The sequence below is a fragment of the Eutrigla gurnardus genome, assembly GCF_963514095.1.
Source record: "Eutrigla gurnardus genome assembly, chromosome: 4".
Lineage (NCBI taxonomy): Eukaryota > Metazoa > Chordata > Actinopteri > Perciformes > Triglidae > Eutrigla > Eutrigla gurnardus.
Window position 1 is genome coordinate 691949 of NC_139918.1, and position 20616 is coordinate 712564.

Genomic DNA, 20616 nt, shown 5'->3' on the forward strand with positions numbered 1-20616 from the left:
TTTGAAGCTCTGAAACACCATCTGGTTTCTCCACCGGTGTTGGGTCATCCCGACTTCCACCTCCCTTTCATTGTAAACACCGATGCCAGTGACGTTGGCGTGGGGGCTGTTTTGGCTCAGCAAACTGGACTGGGTGCAGAGCAGGTCCTTGCCTTTGCCAGCCGGGCCCTGAATCAGGCGGAACGCAACTACTCCACCACGGAACAGGAATGTCTCGCTGTTGTCTGGGCCCTGGAGAAATGGAGGTAATATCTGGAAGGCAGACCATTTACCGTGGTAACTGATCATTCATCTCTGGTGTGGGTTTTCAAAACTCCAAAGCCTAGCACCCGGCTTTTTCGGTGGGCACTGCGCCTCCAAGAGTTCTCCTTTACGGTGGAATACCGTAAAGGCAAATACAACACCGTACCAGATGCCTTGTCACAAGCACCAGTAGATGATACTCAGAACCCACATGCCACGTGTGCTGTTGTCTTACGGTCCAAAAGAGACACCTCCAAAAACCTCCACATCACCGATGCAGACATCTGGAAAGCCCAGCAGGGGGACTCTGCCATACAGGATCTGTATGGAAAAATAATGGAAACAGGAGAAGTCACGGAAAACCCAAACACAAAGTTCACTGTTCTGGAGGATAAAGTGTACAGAGTGTTGCAGCTACCCCACAAAACCCTCTACCAAATCTACATACCAACCTCCCTCCGTCAACAGCTTCTCCACCATTACCATGACGAACCTCTGTCCGGCCATCTTGGGAGGTATAAAACATACAAACGGCTGCAAGCCCTGGTGTATTGGCCCAGGATGAGTTTGGATGTGAGGGATCATGTGCTGTGTTGCCAGGTTTGTCAACTCCACAAACCTGAGAACAGAAAACCCCCAGGTAAACTCCAGCAAACATTGGTGCATGAACCCTGGGAGATGCTTGGAGTTGATCTAATTGGTCCTTTCCCTCAGAGTTCCACTGGCAACCTCTACCTAATTGTGTTTGTCGACTACTTCACCAGATGGGTTGAACTGTTCCCACTTCGGAGAGCCACTGCGGAGACAGTATCCCAGGTTCTCAGGAAGGAGATCCTGACTCGCTGGGGGGTCCCCACCTTCATACTGTCCGACCAAGGTCCGCAGTTTGTGTCCTCTGTCTTTGAGGAAACCTGTGAGCGATGGAACCTCAAACGGAAGAGGACCTCGCCTTACCATCCTCAGACGAATCTGACGGAAAGGATAAATCGAAACCTCAAAGCCATGATCGCTTCCTATGTGGGGAAACAGCACAAAAGTTGGGACAAATACTTACCTGAATTCCGTTTTGCACTAAACTCAGCAGTGCACGAAGTAACAGGAGCCACCCCCGCAGAACTCAACCTCAGCCGTTGTCTCAAAGGACCTATGGATGCTGAGCTGAGTCACCAGCTGTGTGATCCGGACTCCACTGCTTACACCACTGCAAACCAGATTATTGAGTTCCGGGAACTTGTGAAAAACAACCTGGAAAAAGCAAGAAAAAGACAGAAACAAAACTATGACAAAGGGAGAAGAGAAGGATGTTTCACTGAGAATGATCGTGTCTGGCTACGTACTCACCCTTATTCGAAAGCTGATAAATCCTTTTCCGCCAAGCTGGCTCCACGATGGAAAGGTCCATATCGGGTGACCAGAAGAGTTGGACCTCTAAACTATGAGATTGTCCTGAAGGACACAGGACAGGACCTCCGCATTGTTAACATGGCCCAGCTCAAGCCCTGCTTTCCCACCGCTGAGGAGCTGGATAGGAAACAGCGGGAAAGGGTCCTCAAAATCTTCCACGAGGAGAGTGACGAAGAGGATTTCCCTGGGTTCTCTACCCCAGGCAAAGATGTGAGGGAATAGAGATTCGTTGGCTTATGTCATTGGTGGAACGCCCTCCTTAAGTCGGGCTTCTCTCATGGGGAAGGAACTGTAACGGGCCGAGATCTTGTCCCGTTCACCTTTTGTTTTCCTTTTAATGAGGTCATGCCCCATTCACGTGACCTAGGATAAAAAAAGGATACATCATATCTGTCATGGCGGCGCCGGTAGCGAAAAGAGCAGTAGCAGCAGCAGCGGAACGGAGAGTGACGTGTCCCACGTTTTAGCGTGCGCGTTATGAGAAACGGCTTAGTGTCCAGGAGTGGTAGTTAAACCCACGTCCGCCACGTTTGGCCGCCGGGAATACCGCGATCATCAGCAAACCCAGCTCGTCCGCCACGTTTGGACGCCGGGGATACCGCGATCATCCGCGAACCCAGCTCATCTGCCACGTTTGGCCGCCGGGGAGTCCGCGATCATCAGCAAACCCAGCTCATCCGCCACGTTTGGCCGCCTGTGACTGTCGGTTTTCCACGAGCTCCGACTTTTGACTGCCTACTGAGTCTGACAGCCACGTTTGACCGGTTATCCCCCCTGGCGTGTGTGAGTACCGACCGATCTGTTTTGTTGGATTACTTTTGTTTTTTCTTTTTTTTGTTCCTGGCTATTTTGGGGATTTCTCTTGTTAGTTATTTTTTCAAGATCGGATTTTTGGTTTAAAAGAACTGAGATATGGACTCATTAAAGAATATTGTTTATTATTTATGGACCATTTAAATACACTTTTGAAAAGAAAACGAAAAGCCTTGTTTGTATTCTGTTTCTTTGTTCTTTGTGCTGGGTTCAGTCTGATAAATGTGTTTTAAATAAGGGGTATGTACTTATCACAAATTTATTATTAGGAACATATCCTTTGTGGGGGTGAAAATATTGTGTGACACAGACTTTTGTCAGGACATAGACACCTGACTGGCACCCCAGCATTAACCAAACCAGTCACACTGAAAAAAAACGTCACAAGATGGCAGCGATTTCACCATCTGCCCTAAACATCGTGCTGAACTTGGGGTGAGGTTCAGGGCTCCAGCGATGTGCCAACACCCCCTACACCAGCGGTTCTCAAACTTTTTTTGCAGCACACCTCTTCTACGTCCCAACCGGGTTGACGCATCCCTAATCCCCCCTTCAAAAAGAAGGGAAAAAACACAACAAAGCTTTGTTTCATCGCCATATAAAGACTCATGTTTAATCATGCGCAAATAACCAGAACACTCATGACAATAACAACATCAACAAAGTTTCAATATAATGAAACAAAGTTACGCACAAGCTTCAACTTTTAAGAGGATGAGTCGAGTGACAGACACAGACTCGGTAACAGAAAGCACGATATTGACATAAATGTTGTATTTTCTGCCGCGTTAAAAAAAAATTGCAGCAATATTGTCTTGTCCGACAGACCCCCACTTTGACAATCAATGGAAAGATCTGGTTGAAAAAGAAATAGCCAAACATAACAACACAAACGAGACAAACACCACCCACTTCACTACAGAGCATCACACACTCACAAAACCAGTCACCACCCAGGAAATAAAACTGCACCTAAAAAAGATGAAAAATAAAGCACCAGGAGAAGATAACGTCGACACTACACTAATAAAACAAGCACCAGCTACCTACTTCCAGCACCTCGGACAGCTGTTCTCCACCTGCCTCTCCACTGGACATTTCCCCTCACCATCAAAATTGGCCTTGGTCATTATGATCCACACACCTAGAAAAGACCCACACAACACCACAAGTTACCGCCCCATAAGCCTTCTCAGCCACATAGGGGAAATTGTTTGAAAGAATACTTACCTCACATCTCACCAGCCACACCGAATCAATGGGCCTCCTGGGAATACACCAAGCTGGTTTCAGTAAGGGGAGAGCCACCACAGACAACATCCTCCGACTTTCCGAAGTCATCTAGAGAAGCTTCAATAAAAAACATAACACTTGCAATATTCTTCGACATTGAAAAGGCTTTTGACAAACTATGGCACAATGGATTACAGGATACTGGATAAAAACCTAAAACTCCCCAAGCCCACTCAATCCATCATCAAGCTTCATCAGAAACAGACAAATCAAGGTCAAGGTCACCTCCACCATCTCATCACCTTTCACCCCCCAAGCAGGAGTCCCCCAAGGGGCAGTTCTCAGTCCACTTCTCTTCCTACTTTACATCTCAGACATCTACTACCCCCCAGCCACCACTGCCAAAGTATCACAGTTTATAGACGATCTCTGCTACTTGTCATCATCAAGAACTCCAAAACATGCAGCAAAAAAACTCACAATTTGCATCAAAGAAATAGAAAACTGGTCAAATATCTGGAGAATCAAACTCAACCCCGCCAAAACTCAATGTATAATCTTTACCAAAAGCCAGCATCTACAGGCCAACATCAACCTAACAATAAACAACCAGAACATCATCTCAAAAGAAGCCACATTCCTCTGCATCACCTTCCAAAGCAACATGACCCGGACCAAACACACCAAAAACCTGGAACAAAAAGCAAGCAATAGACTAAATCATTTGAAAGCCCTCTATGGTAAAAATGGCGCATCACCCTCCACAATCATTAAAGTATATGTTGTAGCGAAAAATCTTCAACTACATAATTTCTAGGTCCATCCATCCATCCATCCATTTTCTACCGCTTATCCTGTATTCAGGGTCACGGGGGGGGCTGGAGCCGATCCCAGCTGTCATTGGGCGAAGGCAGGGTACACCCTGGACAGGACGCCAGTCTATCGCAGGGCCGACATGTAGAGACAGACAACCATTCACACTCACATTCACACCTACGGGCAATTTAGAGTCACCAATGAACCTATCCCCATCCTGCATGTCTTTGGACTGTGGGAGGAAGCCGGAGAACCCGGAGAGAACCCACGCTTACACGGGGAGAACATGCAAACTCCACACAGAAGGAACCCAGGCCGACCCGGGAATCAAACCCAGGACCCTCTTGCTGTGAGGCGAGAGTGCTACCCACTACACCACCGTGCAGCCAATTTCTAGGTCCATTTCAAATAAACTAACTATCTAACAGATAGTCTCACAATTGTAGTCCCAGATGAAAAGAAGTCCAGCCAGTCTTTAATCCAAAGAAAAAAGAGATGTTTATTAGCCAATACAGGATCCAAACATCACGGGTTACCCCGGGGTAAGCGCCCGAGAGCCCCGTGTCCTCGGTTTATATGCTGTTGAACCCAGGATTTCCACGCCCATGTCAGGTTGTTACCCTCATCCTTTCTACAAATCAGGGTCTTATTTTCCCAAAAAACAATGACTGTCATAGCCTGTCATGGTGACCTAGACATCCTTCGGCTGCAGAAATAATTAACCCCTTAGCCACTACATATACCTGGCCTACATCTGTCCTCTGTTTGAATACTCAGTCCCTGCCTGGATCACTGCCTCTGACAATCAACTGAAAAACCTTCAAATTATCCAAAACAAAGCACTCAAACTTGCTCACCGACTCCCGAACTACATCAGCAACCACTACATTCACACCATAACAGGAATCAAAACCATCAAGCAAAGACACCAAGTCCATCCATCCATCCATTGTCTACCGCTTATCCTGTATTCAGCGTCGCGGGGGGGCTGGAGCTGATCCCAGGGAACCCAGGGAGAACTCCACGCAGAAGGAACCTGGGCCCGACAGACACCAAATCATTGCACAAAAATACCTTAGCAAAGCCATAAACAACCCAGCCATCAAGAAAACAATAATGGAAGCACAATCCTCAACCAACAACCCCTGGATTAAACCAACACTGGTATCCAACATCACCTACATACACACATACACTTTCATATGAACCACTCACCAAGCACTAGTTTTATTTTGTTTCATTTGTTTGTGCCTTGGTCCACATCCAACCTGAAGAGTCCCTTCGCTTCCTTTGCCCCCCCCCCCCCCCCCCAACACCTCCTTTTATGGATAGAAAGCTAGCCTTTCCATGCCCAAGCTTTATTTATTCACTCATTCAGCAATATTAAATGGCCATGGAGCTAACATCAACATCATCATAACACAACGGTTATGGAAATTAGAACGACAGTACATTGAATTAAATTGCAATTAAGTTACAAACAATCCACAACATTAAAGAGCATAGGCTCAGAAACAAATAAAATGAAAACTGCAAAGCAGTGTCGTGACGGGCCCTCACTCATATGCGGCCGTGGACTGCCTGCGGTCACAGGGCAGAGTCGTGGACACTGCCTGTGCTGCAGCCGCCTCTCGTGGCGCAAGTCGAGACACAAGCGATTGACATCGAAAGGCATCTGTCTGTCACGTGCAGTCATGGAGTGGCTGCATTCACAAGTGAAACTACATTTCAGTCACAGAGCTCACACACATGTCCATGCGTTCCTGACATCTCTCCTCCTCCCCCTGCGTCCTCCTTGCAGGCTGAAATAAGAGGAATTAGTCCAAAAATAATCAGGTGTGGTTGTTACTTGGAAAAAGTCACAAAATCAATTACATTTCCTGTCGCCAGTAGGTGGCGCTCTGACTGTGAGTGAATAGCAAAGTGCAGATGTGTTCAGGAAGGAACTCTTATAAAGTATGGAAAGTTTGGAGCAGATCAGAGAAGAAACACTGAAGTTAATCTAGTTTTGATGTTTATGGCGAAGGTTCAACTGACAGCTGTGTGAGGTGCATGTGAAGTGTGCCATCTCTCCTCCTCCCTTTGTGTCCAGGCTGAAATGAGAGGAATTAATAAAAAGGAATTAAAAGTGGCATGACTGTTGATCTGGTGTAAAGCAGAGTGGAACTGCATGTCAGATTCACAGATTCTCCATGTGTCACTGATAGATCTCTGACTCCCCCTGGTGGTTGCTGTGCTATGTGTCCTGAGTGAAAACCTGGCTGAATTACACACCTTTATGATAACTTTAGGCGGTGGGTCCAAGAGGCTTTTTTGTACATCTCCACATGGGCTATCTAGGAAAAAATATTTCATGCTTGTACGCCCAACCTAGAGGGGGGGGCTGTTGCTCAGAAAAAAGGCATAAAATCAGTCTCATTTCATGTTGCTAGATCGGAGAAGAAACGGTGAAGTTATAACAGCTTTAATGCCTATGGCGAAGGTTGAAAATAGTAGCACAGTCATGGCGTCGCCGTGGCCACGCCCCTAGACTTTTGGAGCATCTTTGAGTAACTTTTTGTCCTTAAGGCCTTTCCAATCACATATCCAATTTTGGTATAAATCGGATCAACGGTATAGTACAAGTTCGATTTAGTACGACCCCTGTGGATGGCCAAAAACGGCCAAAAATGGCACTTTTTGGAAATTTGTGGCAGCGCCAAACATTACTCAATTTTGATGAAAATTGACATGTATGTTTTTTGAAGCTATGGCAACATAGGTTTCAATTTTCGTAATATTTGGCACAAAGGTTATAGAGTTGTGCTAATTGCGTTTTGGTGGCCCAACCCTCTTATGTTTATTAGCCGATATCTTCTGATTAAATGCATATTTTCAAAACCTTTTTGGACCATCACCCCAGCTAGGTCTATCGAGTTTGCGTACCAAATTTCGTCCATTTTATGAAAAGTCGATTTTCATAAAATCCAAGATGTCAGAAAATTTCAGTAGGCGGACTTTGGTACTCCAAGAGGATTTTTTTGTAGAGGAGACTTGTCTGCACATGTGTGCAAAATTTAATGTCAATCGGAGTTACGGTGCGGCGGGGCTGGCGGATAGACACGCTTGGTGGCGCTAGCGAGCAACTTTTTTGTGACCGAATGTGAAACCGCCAAAATCTCAAATATTTCACCAGGCCGCATGGACACACCAAATTTGATTAGTTTTTTTTAAGAATAATAAACACTACAATAACAATAGGGCTTCGCAGCCCGACGTTGTCGGCGCTCGGGCCCTAATAAATAAAAACGAGGATCAATCCAAAACCTTTCAAGTGTGACAATAAAATTACACACGATCCACAACATAAGAAACAAAGAGCAACATACAATAAAATAAAATAAAATAAAATAAAAAAAGGATCCATCTGGAACTTTTAAAGAGCAACGCAGAAGTCGCTCAGCCTGCTGCGAGAGAGAGAGAGAGGGGTGGGAGACAGGGAGGAGGATGTGTGAGAATTCCCAGTAGGCCTATTTGTAGCAATATTATCAATACCGACAAATACTTACCCATATTAATGCGATGGGTGGGCTTGCATCTTGGCACAAAGCTCTCCGAAGTTTGGCGCAATGGTAGACAGTTTAAGCCTCAAATCCTTCTCAACAGCATCCAGTCTTTGCCGATGTTTAGTTTTTACTGCTGCCATAGCAGAGAAACCAGCCTCGCAGAGATAAGTTGTGGCCAAGGGCATCAAAACTCTCAAGGCTTGCTTTGCCAGGACTGTGTATAATGTCAGCGACTTGGTCCAAAAATCCACAAGTGGCTTTCGTTTTTAAATAATATCGAATATCGAGGCGGGTACCTTCTAACAATGCCGCGTAGAACAAGTTAAAAGTCCTCCTGAGCCTGGTACATCGCAGGAAATCGATGATTTCGGAAGAACCAGTCGAGCAAGTCATGTTTTTCTGCCAAGAGGAAGGGTATATCAAGACCTTCCAGTCATTCACTACCCTCCAAAAGCACCTAGATGTCGGCAAGCACCTTGTGAGGCTGGTGAAAGAATCAGCTTACGACTCAATCGAGCGCAATTGAACCGAGATGTGCCATTCTGTGGGTGGTGGCTATATACAGCCACGCATCAGCTTTATCTGACTTAGGCGATCTACCCCCGGCTGGCAAAGAAAAAGAGGGGTGGGCTCTTCGAAAGACAAGAAAAGCTGTGGCCTTTTCAGAGAAAGCAAAAAGCTAGAAGTGTTCTGGATTGGCGAGGAAACCAGAAAAAAAGGTGAATGCTTCAGATGTTGCTTCAAGAATGAAAACGTCAAGGGATGAATCCGGACAGAAGCTGTTCGCGAAGACTGACTGGCTGACAGAGCAACAGATCGCTTGCTACTTCAGCAGAGTCTCTGCATTGAACAAGAGTGTTCAATTACAGAGGACACCTGTAAATATGAGCAAGGATGAAGAAGCCGATGTCCATGAACTTGCTAGAGAAACTGGCCGGTGAAGGTGGCAGATAAGGAGAGAACTGTAAAACGTTTGTCCGGTCATAATTTTTGTATATGGAATACTACAAATACCTTCCCATCTTCTTCTTTCTTCTTTCCTGGAAATAAACGCTTGAATAAAGGACTTGTGAGTGTTTTATCTTCCTTGAAAGCTAATTTTGCATGCACATCCATTGAATAACAGAAACACAGCAATTATACAATCAATATTTTGGCAATATACATCGCCAATAGACGTGAAATCTCGAACCTATTCTGAAAATGTCCAAAGTTTTTAGCTTTCTTACCCTTCTCAGTAAAATATTCTTGCAAAATAAACTTGAGAATGTTGAATTTATTTCTTTTAGTGACCGCTAATACCTTAAATTATGTGAGAGGTAGAGCTAAATATGCTTGTTTTAATTTCAGTCTTCAAATGGTGCCTGTAGCGAAAAAAAAGCTGCGCCCAAATGTTTTTTTCATGTTTGGTAAAGATGAGCACTTGAATTAGAAGGGAAAATTTAAATTTGTGTCAGAGGGTCTTGGCAACATGAGATGATTCACCTCATAGCATATATTTGAAGGACCGAAAACGTGATGACATATTTGCCGCCGATTGATTGACAAGCTATCAAAAAAAATTACTGACACTTGTGTGATGTCCATTTCGAGCAAAGTTTCTTGTGGTGATGAATAACGTAAAAACGTGGATGGATTGTTAGCACACTCTCGATATAGAAAAAATATTTATTTGATCGTTTCCAAGACAGACAGACAGACACACACAAACACACACACACACACACAAACACACTTTTTCAAACTTCAAATATTCAGCTTTTTTAATATTCTCTTCAGCTATTCAGCTTCTTCAACTTTTCACATATTCAGCTCTTTTAATATTCAGCTATTCAGCTTTTTCAAACTTTCCACATATTCAGCTTTATTAATATGCTCTTCAGCTATTCAGCTTCAACTTTTCACATATTCAGCTCTTTGAATATTCTCTTCAAATATTAAGCTTTTTCATACTTTTGCACATATTCAGCTTTTTAAATATTATTTTCACATATTCAGCCTTTTAAATATTCTCTTCAGCTATTCAGCTTTTCAAACTTTTCACATATTCAGCTTTATTAATTCTCTCTTAAGCTATTCAGCTTTTTCAAACTTTTGCACATATTCAGCTTTTTTAATATTCTCTTCAAATATTCAGCTTTTTTTCAGTGTTGCTTCAGCATAAAGCATTTCCACGCATTTTCCGCAGGAAATGCTTTTTCTAGTCTTTATTCAACGTATTATTATTATTCCGTACATATTTTGGTCGCCTGTAACTCCTGCAAACTTTCAGCTATAAAAACCATTCAACTATCAAAATGTTCAGCTCTCTCATCTCACGTTGGCTCCTCTTCAACTTTTTTACTGCCTTTCATATTTTTTCAGATATTCAGCTTTTTCCATATTTTTTTTATAATGGAAACCAATGGAGATCCGCTTAAAATCCTCTGAAAAATGCTGCTCTTTCAACTGTATCTTCTTCCACAAACTTCCACCTACAGACTTCATTCAAACTTTAAACAATGCCCAAGAATGTGATCTATACGGCTATGTCTTTTCACTTTCATATCTTTTACACTTTTCCTACAATCACAGTTTATGTTTGATGGTTTTTTAAGACCTGATCAGAGTTTACAATGGGTGTGTATTGCGCCTGCTAGAGTGCGTGACATCATCGTTAGAGTGTGAGGGCTTCTCGTCCTACTTCAGATTTTTTTCCTTTCCAAACTCCTCCCGGCCACAATTTTCACTCTACACACGTGATATTTTCCAATTTTGTAGAGAAACTTGTCCTGTCTCTCACAATGTGCTCAAAAACTCTGTGACATTTACAGAATTTGAACTAGCAACCTCTAAGCGCGGCCAAGTCTTTTTTCTCCCCATTCGATTTAATGCGAATCGAGGAGCAGATTTCCAAAGAAACGCTGAAAATCACACATTTCTAACTCGCCCTAGCGTCCACATTTCTGACACTAGGAAAAAATAAAAGTGATCAGTGTCTTCAGCACAGTCTTGTGGCGCTAACGGTGTAAACATTTTGGCCACAGGAGTTTTGGTGTGAGCGTGGCAAGCTTTTGTTCGGAGCCCCCGCTAAGCTGAAATGGAGAGAAAGAGAGGCTTAAAGGCAGTCATACACACGCGCCTGTGGCTCTGATCTTGAGGGTGACAGCAGGTGTGCTCTGATTGGCAGACAGGAGCAGCAGACAGGAGCAGTCAGTGGGATTTGTAGTTTTTTTTGTCAAACATGTCCTGCTCAGGCATACTTTCACCTATAAACTCCATTTAAACTTTAAAATGTCTGTCTATCTCTCTATCACACTCAGAAGTGACAGCAGGTGCGCTCTGATTGGCGGACAGTAGCAGTCAGTGGCAGTTGTAGTTTTTCAAAGAAGACAGACAGACAGACACACACAAACACACACACACACAAACACACTTTTTCAAACTTCAAATATTCAGCTTTTTTAATATTCTCTTCAGCTATTCAGCTTCTTCAACTTTTCACATATTCAGCTCTTTTAATATTCAGCTATTCAGCTTTTTCAAACTTTCCACATATTCAGCTTTATTAATATGCTCTTCAGCTATTCAGCTTCAACTTTTCACATATTCAGCTCTTTGAATATTCTCTTCAGCTATTCAACTTTTTCAAACTTTTCAAATATTCAGCTTTATTATTATTCTGTTCAGCTATTCAGCTTTTTTAAACTTTTCACATATTCAGCTCTTGAAAATTCTCTTCAGCTATGCAGATTTTTCAACCTTTTCACATATTCAGCTTTATTAATATTCTGATCAGCTATTCAGCTTCTTCATTTTTTTACATATTCAGCTTTTTTAATATTCTCTTCAAATATTAAGCTTTTTCATACTTTTGCACATATTCAGCTTTATAAATATTATTTTCGCATATTCAGCTCTTGAATATTCTCTTCAGCTATGCAGATTTTTCAAACTTTTCACATATTCAGCTTTATTCATATTCTGATCAGCTATTCAGCTTCTTCATCTTTTTACATATTCAGCTTTTTTAATATTCTCTTCAAATATTAAGCTTTTTCATACTTTTGCACATATTCAGCTTTTTAAATATTATTTTCACATATTCAGCCTTTTAAATATTCTCTTCAGCTATTCAGCTTTTCAAACTTTTCACATATTCAGCTTTATTAATTCTCTCTTAAGCTATTCAGCTTTTTCAAACTTTTGCACATATTCAGCTTTTTTAATATTCTCTTCAAATATTCAGCTTTTTTTCAGTGTTGCTTCAGCATAAAGCATTTCCACACATTTTCCGCAGGAAATGCTTTTTCTAGTCTTTATTCAACGTATTATTATTATTCCGTACATATTTTGGTCGCCTGTAACTCCTGCAAACTTTCAGCTTTAAAAACCATTCAACTATCAAAATGTTCAGCTCTCTCATCTCACGTTGGCTCCTCTTCAACTTTTTTACTGCCTTTCATATTTTTTCAGATATTCAGCTTTTTCCATATTTTTTTTATAATGGAAACCAATGGAGATCCACTTAAAATCCTCTGAAAAATGCTGCTCTTTCAACTGTATCTTCTTCCACAAACTTCCACCTACAGACTTCATTCAAACTTTAAACAATGCCCAAGAATGTGATCTATACGGCTATGTCTTTTCACTTTCATATCTTTTACACTTTTCCTACAATCACAGTTTATGTTTGATGGTTTTTTAAGACCTGATCAGAGTTTACAATGGGTGTGTATTGCGCCTGCTAGAGTGCGTGACATCATCGTTAGAGTGTGAGAGCTCCTCGTCATACTTCAGATTTATTTCCTTTCCAAACTCCTCCCGGCCACAATTTTCACTCTACACACGTGATATTTTCCAATTTTGTAGAGAAACTTGTCCTGTCTCTCACAATGTGCTCAAAAACTCTGTGACATTTACAGAATTTGAACTAGCAACCTCTAAGCGCGGGCAAGTCTGTTTTTCTCCTCATTCGATCTAAGGCAAATCGAGGAGCAGATTTCCAAAGAAACGCTGAAAATCACACATTTCTAACTCGCCCTAGCGTCCACATTTCTGACACTAGGAAAAAATAAAAGTGATCATTGTCTTCAGCAGAGTCTTGTGGCGCTAACGGTGTGAACATTTCGGCCATAGGAGTTTTGGTGTGAGCGTGGCAAGCTTTTGTTCGGAGTCCCCGCTAAGTTGAAATGGAGAGAAAGAGAGGCTTAAAGGCAGTCATACACACGCGCCTGTGGCTCTGATCTTGAGAGTGACAGCAGGTGTGCTCTGATTGGCAGACAGGAGCAGCAGACAGGAGCAGTCAGTGGGATTTGTAGTTTTTTTTGTCAAACATCTTCTGCTCAAACATACTTTCACCTAGAAACTCCATTTAAACTTTAAAATGTCTGTCTATCTCTCTCTGTCTCACTCAGAAGTGACAGCAGGTGCGCTCTGATTGGCGGACAGGAGCAGTCAGTGGGAGTTGTAGTTTTTCAAAGAAGACAGACAGACACACACACACACACTTTTTCAAACTTTTCAAATATTCAGCTTTTTTAATATTCTCTTCAGCTATTCAGCTTCTTCAACTTTTCACATATTCAGCTCTTTTAATATTCATATTCAGCTATTCAGCTTTTTCAAACTTTTCACATATTCAGCCTTTTAAATATTCTCTTCAGCTTTTCAAACTTTTCTAATATTCAGCTTTATTAATATTCTGATCAGCTATTCAGCTTCTTCAACTTTTCACATATTCAGCTCTTTGAATATTCTGTTCAGCTATTCAGCTTTTCAAACTTTTCAAATATTCAGCTCTTGAAAATTCTCTTCAGCTATGCAGATTTTTCAAACTTTCCACATATTCAGCTTTATTAATATTCTCTTCAGCTATTCAGCTTTTTTCCAGCGTTGCTTCAGCATAAAGCATTTCCACGCATTTTCTACAGGAAATGCTTTTTCTAGTTATTATTTTCTTTCATCTTCTGGACGAATTTCGATTGGCTACTAGTCCTAGAGCTTTAAGAGTTGTAGAACAAATTATATATCAAAACATGTGGTTCGATCAGGATCTGCGTGCTATTGCTTTTCTTAACCGAATACGAATTTTTCGCGATGTAAGTCAATAGGTCATATAGTTTTTGATCAATCACTGTTCAATGACCATGATAATTTTGGGAGAAATTAGGAGATTATAATGGGTGTGTATTGCGCAGAACATTCTGGGTTAGAGTGTGTGACATCATCGCTTAGAATGTGAGGGCACCCCAAAATACTTCAGATTTTTTTTCTTTCCAAACTCCTCCCGGCCAAAATTTTCACTCTACACGTGATATTTTCAAATTTTGTAGACAAACTTGTCCTCTCTCACACAATGTGCTCAAAAAATCTGTGAGATTTACAGAATTTGAATTAGAAGCCTCTAAGCACGGCCACATCTGTTTTTCTCCTCACTGAGTCCAATACAAAATGTTCTGAGAGAAGCAGAGAGAGGACACCCGACTCGCAACTGTCTCCAAAATATTTACTGCAGAAAAAACAAAAACACATCAAAACGTTCGGGAGTCCTTCCAGGGATGAAGGTGTGTTTATTTTTCTGGTAGTACCTACGGTTTTCTCAAAAACAGCCCAAATGTGAGACCAGCGCAGAAGCAGAAAAATGGCTGTTTCTCCACTCTCTGTCTGTCTCAGCCTGGGGGGGACTTCAAGTTGCCACGGTAACCCTTTAACCAGCAGCAGGCCAGAGGCACAGTTAAAGGGACAGTTCAACATTCTGTCAATTCTGGCAGGAAGTCACACAAAGAAACACGAGACAATCCGGTAAATTTTCAAAATAAAATCAATTTTCGCGATTGACAAATGCCATCATATTTATGTATCTAAACAGAGTAGAGAGATGAAAACAAACACACACGGTATATCTACACTACTACTGTACCATACACACTCTCTCTTTCTCTCTCTTTCTGTGTGTGTGTATGTCTGGATAAATAAAAGAAGTGTACAAACTTCTTGATTGCAGAAAACATGGCATATTCATTTTATGAGGTTATTTACTTGCCCATGATGAAAAAAAATAGCTCTGAATGAACAATAGCTGAGCAGAAGTGCTTGTCGACCGTCGCGGCGAAATACGCATCTGGTCTGGGCAGCGGATCGCGCGCAATTTTCGTGGGCGCGCCGCGCTCCGGCGACCGGTGTGAACCCGAGATGTGGAGAGGAGCGCTGCGCAAGCCTGGCGTGCGCGCACACAAACTCTGTGAAGAAATCCGAGTGATTTACTGTGTGAGCAGGTCATGAGGAGAAAAGAAAATCTGTAACGTTTAATTGGACTGCAACATTGACATTTCACACAATCTGAACTAATTCACGTACAAGTTCTTTATTTACAAATGCGTTGTTCAAAGTTCACAGAAAAATGAACGTGTTCAATGAACGCATTCTTTTTTTCTTTTTTTCTCTCAAAGATATTTTTATTGAGTTTTTACATAAATATAAGGTACAGGTATAAAATGTAGACAGGGAACTTATAAAATGCACAATCAACACATAGGTCGAGAGAGATGGTCCTGTACATCTACAGCAGGGAGAGAAAACACAACTACACAGAACAAGAGTACAAAACAAGAAACCTTATCTAGCCCCCCACTCCAACCCCTCCATCCCACACATCATTACCTAGCCAGACTCATACATAGAGGAATAGACAGGACAAATAGACCAATTGTGCTATAAGTTATCTATAAGTTTATTTGGTGGGAGAGGAAGTTTAGATCCAAGAAGTGCTGGAACTGAATGGTTTTTAGCAGAACCCAACTCCATTGTCACCCAAGAAGGGCAGTCAGATCGATTGTGAAAATATGACCAAAATGTAAGACAGCGAATGTTGGCTGCCCAATAGTAAAAACGAAAGTTAGGCAGCGCCATACCACCCTCTCCCCTAGGCCTTTGGAGATGAACCTTATTTAGCCGAGGGCGCTTTCCTTTCCATATATAGGATGATATAACAGAATCTAATGTATCAAAAAATTATTTAGGAATGAAGGTCGGTACTGATTGGAAAACATACAAGAATTTGGGGAGAATATTCATTTTGATGGAATTACCAAGGATGTAGAAAGGGATGACCACTGCGTCAGGTACCGTCTTGTGTGGTTTAGCAAGGTAAGAAAGTTTTCTTTGAAAAGACACTTGTGCTTTTTTGTAACTGTAATACCAAGGTAAGTGAATTTGTTTCTCACAATCCTAAAAGGGAAGTTGGAGTAGTCTGGTGCTGGCGTCCCCTCACTGACAGGGAAAAGTTCAGATTTGCTCAAATTTAATTTGTATCCTGAGAACTGGCTAAAATCTTTCAGTAGGGACAACATGGCGGGTAGAGAGATATCTGGACGTGAGATAAAACCTAACAAGTCGTCTGCGTATAGGGCCACCTTATGTTCTACCCCATTCCTCCATATACCAGAGATAATGGGCCCTAGTTTCGTGGCGCAGCGCAGGGCGGCGCAGGGTGGCGGAGCCAGCGCAATGCAAGTTTCGACCCGCGCAGCCTCGCGCACCGTCAGTTTGGCAGTTTGGTGGATCGCCTGCGCCAAGATGGGTGTGGCGGCGCAGCAGGGGGAGGCGTCACAGATTCAGCTTGCCGTAGCGGAAGTTTCGTGGCAAAAAGCCTCGCCGAGACTGCGCTGAAAGCTCGCCAGCTCCAACCTGGTCTACTTTCGGCGCAAGGCATAAATAAAGTAAATTCATTCAATGCGAATCACAGCTGGCGGAGTGGAAGTTTGGCTGACTGCGCGCAGTGCGCATACGTCACCGAGACCTCACAGGCAGGTTTCCACAGTTCCAGGCACATTTAAATGCAATAAATAATCACAACAAACACTATTTAATGCAACTAATTGAATCGGACCAAAACATATGCGATACATCTAGATGCGCATCTAAACAGCTGATGGAAACGCACCTAGTCTCACGCTGTCACGGCAAGCGTGAGTGTCACGCCGGGAGTGTGAAAGTTGGCAACCCTGTATTATATTTAGCTCACCTTGATTCTCTGAAGTTTCTTCTGTTCTGTTCTGTTCACAGTAATCACTATTGGTATGTCACACCTGGTTTGTAGAGTGGGAAGACCAGACAATATGGTGCAATCCATGGGGCAACCAGCTCTTTACTCACACATGACAGCCACCATGGGGCCAGCTCCAAGGCCCAACACACCAAACCTCGCCCTTTCCCCTGGGAGATCAAGGTTCAATTCCTGGCATCAACAAACCCTGATGCGGTAGCCCCAAAGTCATCCATCCATCCATTTTCTACTGCTTATTCTGTATTTAGGGTCACGGGGGGGGCTGGAGCTGATCCCAGCTGTCATTGGGCGCCAGTCTATCGCAGGGCCGACATGTAGACATTCACGCTCACATTCACACCTACGGGCAATTTAGAGTCACCAATTAACCTATCCCCATCCTGCATGTCTTTGGACTGTGGGAGGAAGCCGGAGAACCCGGAGAGAACCCACGCTTACACGGGGAGAACATGCAAACTCCACACAGAAGGAACCCGGGCCGACCCGGGAATCGAACCCGGGACCCTCTTGCTGTGAGGCGAGAGTGCTACCCACTACACCACCTTGCAGCCCACGCCAGTCAGTGTTACATTATGAAGGTCTTTGTTACATCAAAGACCTTCCTTTATCACTGAACTTATGTGCAGCTTTACAATTGACTAAGCCAGTAAGCAGGGTACAGCAGCCATGGGATGACGCCGATCATGGAAAAGTATGAGGAGACAAATACATGAGTAAAATTGTCTGTAAAATAAGTCATATTTTTCAAATTGTCTGTCACTAATCCACACATCACCTCAGTAGGCATTAACATGGTCACTCTGCATCAACCAGGCCTTGAACTCACAACCTCAAACTGTATCCCTAGATCACGTGACTTGTAACAAACTTTCAAAAGCCTTTGTCCAGTGAGTAGTATAGCTCACTTAGATGCCCCAGAAAGAGGGGTTATATCCTTGCTGTAGGGACCAAGGGTTCAATTCCCCTGCAATTCCCCCTGCCCCCTTACTTCTTTGCTGTGTGTCATTTCCTCCTGAAGAAGGGAGTAGTGCAGGGGTGCCCAACTCCGGTCCTGGAGAGCCCCTGTCCTGCATGTTTTAGGTTTCTCCCTGCTCTTACACACCTGATTCTAATGACGTGCTCGTTATCAAGCAACTGAAGCTTGTCACAGGTTTGAAAATCGTTCGAATCAGCAAGGTATGATATCTATCGGGAATGGAACCTGTGACCTAAAAGCAGAAGTCACACATTGTACAGACAGAGCTAAACAGACACATGATCAGCTCCTTCTGTCTGACCACTGACATGAAGGAGCTGTCAACCTGGCTGTGTGAGTGGGTCAGAGGAGTCCCTGATCTACACAATCTGCTGGATGGCTCAGAGGGTAATGGTACAGACTTAGATTTGGAGGTTGGGGGTTAAAATCCTAGTCACAGCTAATCTTTGCCTGGGTCAACAAGATTTGCTGATGAGGGTCTTGCTTTCCTTTAATTTATGGTTGTGAAAATAAATTGGTGACAGAACATTTCAGTTATAGGACTGCCATTATTTGTATCTCTGATCAGAAGGTGTAAGGTAATAGACTAGTATGGTGGACCTGATGACTCCACCCAGCTAGCAGGTTAGCTCAGTCACCAATGCCAGTGACTGGGTGGCAGGTGTTCAAATCCCAAGATGGGCAATTATGTTAGTTTGATCAACAGGATCTGGAGAAGATGAAAAAAACAAATAAACAAAAAAAATGGATATGAAAAGTTTTTGTATCAGTAGTCACAAGGAATTGTATTTTGCACCATTATTGGTAAGTGTTATCAGGAAGTATGTCCCTGGTGACACAGGATCCATGCTTTCAACAAAGCCTGAAGAACTCTTTCTTCCAAAAACGGTTCTCTGGATCAAAATAGTTCTTACTGGAGCCCTTAGTGTTACCAAGAACCGTTTTAAAACCCTTTATTCAGGAAAGGGGTTTTAAAGGGTTCTCTGGATCAAAATGGTTCTTACTGGAACCATTAGTGTTACCAAGAACCCTTGAAAAACCCTTTCTTCTTGAAAGGGTTTCTTCTGGAAAAGGTTTTTCAGAAGCAAATGGTTCCAGGTAGAACCTCAGCCCTTGTAGAAGAACCCTATTGGAACCCTTATTTCTAAGAGTGTAGGAAAAGCCACCCCTTACCCACCCACCCCACAACAAGACAGCTGCCAAAGAACATAGCAGCATGCTCTTCAAAACACTCAGACCTACCCACCAGAAATGTCACTTACACCCAATATCTTCGGCTCCTTATTTTAATGTTAGAATGCACTCAACACTCCTAGGACCACATTTGAACTATTCTAGGAGTACTAACTTAGACAAAAAAGAAAAAACACTTTTTTTAAAACCTGTTATGTACCGTTAATACTGTAAAGTCATAGCAGAATAAAAAAGAAATATGCTGCTTCAAAGATTAGCATTGACTCTGGCGGGTTTTCCTCACACTCGCATGTAGCAGTTCACTTAGTTAAAGGCTGGGGGATATACCCACATACCTACAGCCAGGGTGATTTTGATACTAATGGTTAAGTAAGTTGCTCCATACCAGCTGTGGTCTGATGGCTGAAATTGTATAAGGCAGTAGCCAGAGTAAAGGATGGCAAGTTAGCGGTTGTATACAGCGGGCATAATCATCAAGCAGTCATTTACGATGAAAGAGATGGAGGAGGAAGGCCATCGATGTATTTTCGCGCCTCATCGGTCGAGCGTAGCCACTTCTTGTCTCCGTCTGGAAGTGTGATGCGGAGCCGTGCGGGATATAGGAGAGAGGGTTTGAGCCCTCGGTTGTAGAGATCCGCCATGACTTCTCTGTACTCGGCTCTCTGGCTCAAAACTTCGGGGCTGTAGTCTTGGACAACTCGAACTTGGTGACCGCGGTACTCCAGCTTCCCTCTACGGTGGGCCTCGCGGACCAGGAGATCCTTGATCTGATAGCGGTGCAGATGGAGAATGACGGGGCGCGGTCTCTGTCCGGGGGCCAGTTTTGCTGTTAGCGAGCGATGGGCTCTGTCAATCTCAGGCGGAGATGGGAGCGTCTCCTTTCCAAAAACCTCGCACAGCAGATTGGAGAAAAAAGCTGTAGGTCGCCCACCTTCAATAGACTCTGCTAGGCCAAGGATGCGAATGTTTTGTCTTCTGCTGCGACCCTCTAAGTCAATAACTTTAGCCGTTAGCTAGGAGTTGCTTTCCCGTAGGCTATAGCAGACATTTTCTAGCTCACCGACACGCTGGCTCAGGTCCTCCGCGGCGAGCTCGAGAGATGAAAGGTGCCTGTCTGTGCTGGTCAAGTAGCTCCGAAATAGCCTCCATGGTCAAGCTAGTGGCTTGGTCGTCTTCTTTCCCCGACTTTCCGCCTTGCGAAGGCATTTTGAAGTGAACATGGGTTAAAGAAAAGTTAGTAGCTCAATGTGAATAGGGAGTGATTATTGATGACATGTTAAGTTGGAAGCCACACATAACACAATTAAAAAGGAAGTTGGCCAGGAGTGTGTCCATACTTTGGAAAG

The 20616-nt window shown here is 43.2% G+C and overlaps 1 protein-coding gene across 1 annotated transcript in view; it reads left to right on the forward strand.

Moving 5' to 3' along the window:
- The window catches only part of LOC311012025 (phospholipid phosphatase-related protein type 4-like), a gene marked incomplete at its 3' end in the record, with an annotated part of 160176 nt that overhangs the window by 46457 nt on the left and 93103 nt on the right, over positions 1–20616 (forward strand). The window lies entirely within an intron of this gene.